Source organism: Pteropus alecto, unplaced genomic scaffold, assembly GCF_000325575.1.
Source record: "Pteropus alecto unplaced genomic scaffold, ASM32557v1 scaffold67, whole genome shotgun sequence".
Taxonomy (NCBI): domain Eukaryota; kingdom Metazoa; phylum Chordata; class Mammalia; order Chiroptera; family Pteropodidae; genus Pteropus; species Pteropus alecto.
The window spans coordinates 9,651,043-9,654,323 of record NW_006441061.1 but is presented as its reverse complement, the minus strand read 5'-3'; positions in this window follow the sequence as shown (position 1 = coordinate 9,654,323).

The window sequence follows — 3,281 nt, the reverse complement described above, 5'->3', positions numbered from 1 at the left end:
TGGGCAGGCAGAACAAGACTGTGCAAAACTGCCCGTTACGTTACAACCAGGGCTCAGCCTTTGCACAGGAATCCGCTGAGCCGGCGCGGGCATCAGTAAGTGCTCCTTTCTGCCTATAGCCTCGGTGTCCCGTCTGTCCGAGAATCCCGGACAGTAGCAGTGTTGATAGCGCCAAGGTCGCGGGTTCTACAAGGCAAAATGACCTGTACGTAGATAGAACCGTGGTCTGGAAATTCCTCCCCTGCGGCCCCCACCCGAAGCTCCCCCTCCCATCCTGAGTCACGAGGTGCACGCAGAACCTCAGGCGAAGGAGTCGCGCCCCCTGCGTGGACACTGCAGAGGTCTGTGAGCTGTAGAAATCTAACCGGGGGAGCCTCATGCGCTCCCTCGGCAATAAATTCTCCTTCCTCTAACGAAGTCGTCTGAGCGTCCGAATCCCTGCGTCTGTGTCGCTTCCTGGAACACTCTGCACCCCGCAGGGCCTCAGGCTCGCCAGAACCACCGAGAAACGCCCCCCCGCCAGCGTGTTTCTCTTCTCCAGACCCCGGGAAGGAGCTGTGTTTGGCGGGAGAGGCTCCGCCTTCGAAATCCTTCAGGTCGCCCCTGAGCTCCTGGTTCCCTGGCCGCAGCAGTCGGAAGGCGGGAAGGGAAGGGGTGAGGCCGGGCCGGGGTCTGGCCCGCGGGCCCCCTGCCCAGCCAGAACTCCGCGGCCAGGCTGCTGGAGCCTCTTTCGAAGGACTCCCAGTCCCGCAAGGAGCCCACAGAGCCGTCCACGGGGCGCCGGACACCTGTGGGGTGTGAGCCCGCGGTTCTACGGGGCAGAAGCCGGCGGGGCTGGCCCCATGTGGAACAGCCCTGACGGCGGAGGACGCGTTGCTGAGAAGGTGGCGCAGGGCGTGCAAAGCCGGCGGCGTGGCCGCGGCGGAGGGCCCTGCGGCTGCGCCACCAGCGGCTGCGCCACCAGCCACCAGCGGCAGTGTCCACGCCCGCGCCGCCCCTCTCACCCCGCACACGCGCGGGATGCCAACCCGTAGGTGCGCGGTTCTCCCGCTAGGGGGCGCCAACACGTGGTCCCTGGCCGTCCCGCTGTCTCCAGTCTGAGTGCGGTGACTCAACCTCTGGTGCCCAGGTTTGCAGGCCCCCACTCACCATCCGGCCCCCACCGCCCACGTCCATGTCACAGAGCGTCCATGTCACAGAGCGCAGTCAGCCTGGCAGTCAGGTGGGTAGATGGTGTACCTGTCGGTCAGGTCCTTGCAGTTGCAGGCCCCTGAGAGGCAGTGAAGTGAAGAGGTGCCTGTGCCTGGGGTGTGCTCCTTGGGGAGGGCACAGACGCCACCGTGATCTGGGATGTGGTCCCACACTGGCCTTGCGGGGGTGGGGGAGGACGAGGTCACTCACCTCTCTGGCACCTCAGCACCTTCTCTCCTGGGCAGAAGACATCCCCTTCACAGATGCTCCACCCCTGGGGCCCCCCATTGTACCCCAAAGCCCACCCCATCAGCACTGTCCTCCCTCCTGCCTGCCCCAGGCTCCTCTGGGGGCCTCTGGCCACTCTCTGACTCTCTGTGACCCTCTCCAGAGTTGAGACAGGTCGTCACAGTGGGGGGGGGGACTGGGTGGGCCCCTGGGACTTCCCAGGTCAGTTTGGCCCCCAGGCTGGGCTGGAGGGCAGGTCAGGCGAGCCCTCCCTCCACTCCTCCTTGGGCCCCAGGGCCCTGCTGCCGCCTCCCGTCTGCTCCACCCCCACAGGGGTCCCAGGACCGGAACCGCGGGGCAAGGAACACACACGGAAGTCGGGAAGGCTCTCACTGGGGGACGCTGTGGGCCCCCGGGTACCTTTCTCCCCTGGAGAGATACAGGGTGCCGGCTTGGTCCCTGGAGCTGGACGCCCCGACCCAAGCCTTCTGCCCTGCCGGCCTCCTGTCTGGGCTGTGACCTCCCAGCAGTGCCAGGCAGAGCAAGCCTGGGTGGGGGGTGGCGTCCCCACTACTTAGATCGGATGAGGTCCAGGGGGCCACCTCCCCTCTCTGTTGGAGCCACTGCCTAGGGAGGTGGCTCCTCGTCTCTCTGCGGGAGGGATGGACGTTTCTCTCAGAGCAGCCCTGTGGGGGCTGGGTACCTGGCTCCACAGGGGGCCCCCGCCCTGTAGGCTGTGCAGGTGTGCCTGTGGGTGCACCCATGAGTCCTATGTGTGTGTAGATGCACAGGTGTGGTGGGAGGAACCTACTGGGAAGTTGGGGGGGGAAGCTGGCAGAGCCTGGGTGACAGCGCTTAGGGGGCATGGTGCAGCTGCTCTGCATTCCTGATCCTGGGGGACCCTGGGCAGACCCCCTGGCAGACGGGCCAGCGGTCGCCCCTCTTATCTGCTCCCGGCCAGCCTCATCTTCCCTGGGCTGCCTGGGGGGCCTGTTCTCCTACAAATACAAGGGCCGAACTGGACCCCATCCCCTGGGCGGGGGCAGGGCAGGCTGGCCCAGGAGAGGAGGCAGAAGCACCTCCACCCTGGAGCACCCTCCCCCCGCAGCCAGGTACCCATCTTTGGGCCCTGGCAGGCCAGGAGAGCCAGGGCAAACTTGGATGGCCATCTCATCCTGGGACCCCAGACCCACCATCTTCACTTCTGCATACACAGAGTAGGGTAGGTAGTGGGCCAGTGCACCCCGCCCCTCCCCTGGCACCCCGAGGAGGCCATGCTGTGCCAGCTCAGACCCCACTGGCCAGGCCGAGCATCTCCGTCCTTCCCATCACCTGCCTCCCACATGCCCGTGCTGGAGGGTGAGCATCTGAGCAGACAGACCCCTTCCACCTGGACAGCGCCTCCCTCCTGGCCCAGGGCCTGCGAGGTGGAGAGGCAGGAGAGGCTCGAGGGTCCGCAGGGCAGGCCACCCGTTCCTCTGCGCACACTGATCCCTGGTCCCAGACCTGCGCTCCCTGCGGTGCCCTGGCCACTAAGGCGGCACGGGGACCTGCCTGGCTGTGCCCTGCTCCGGCCTCGGTGGGCCTCCCATCCCTCACAGCTCAGTGCTGCTCCATGGAGACAGGACCCAAGTCGAACGCAGAGTCACCACCTCTTCCTCCACCTCGTCAGCTGCCTCGCCTGCGCCCCAGGGCCCTCTCCAACAGACGGGTCCTTCCGGGAATCATAGGCCGTTGGACACGGGCAGTGCCGGGCAGGATGATGCTGAAGACATGAGGACACCCTGCCCCCTCCCTGCCCCCTCCTTTCCTCTTCCCCTCCGTTCTCACTCTCATTCTTAGCACGGCTGCCCCAGCAAACC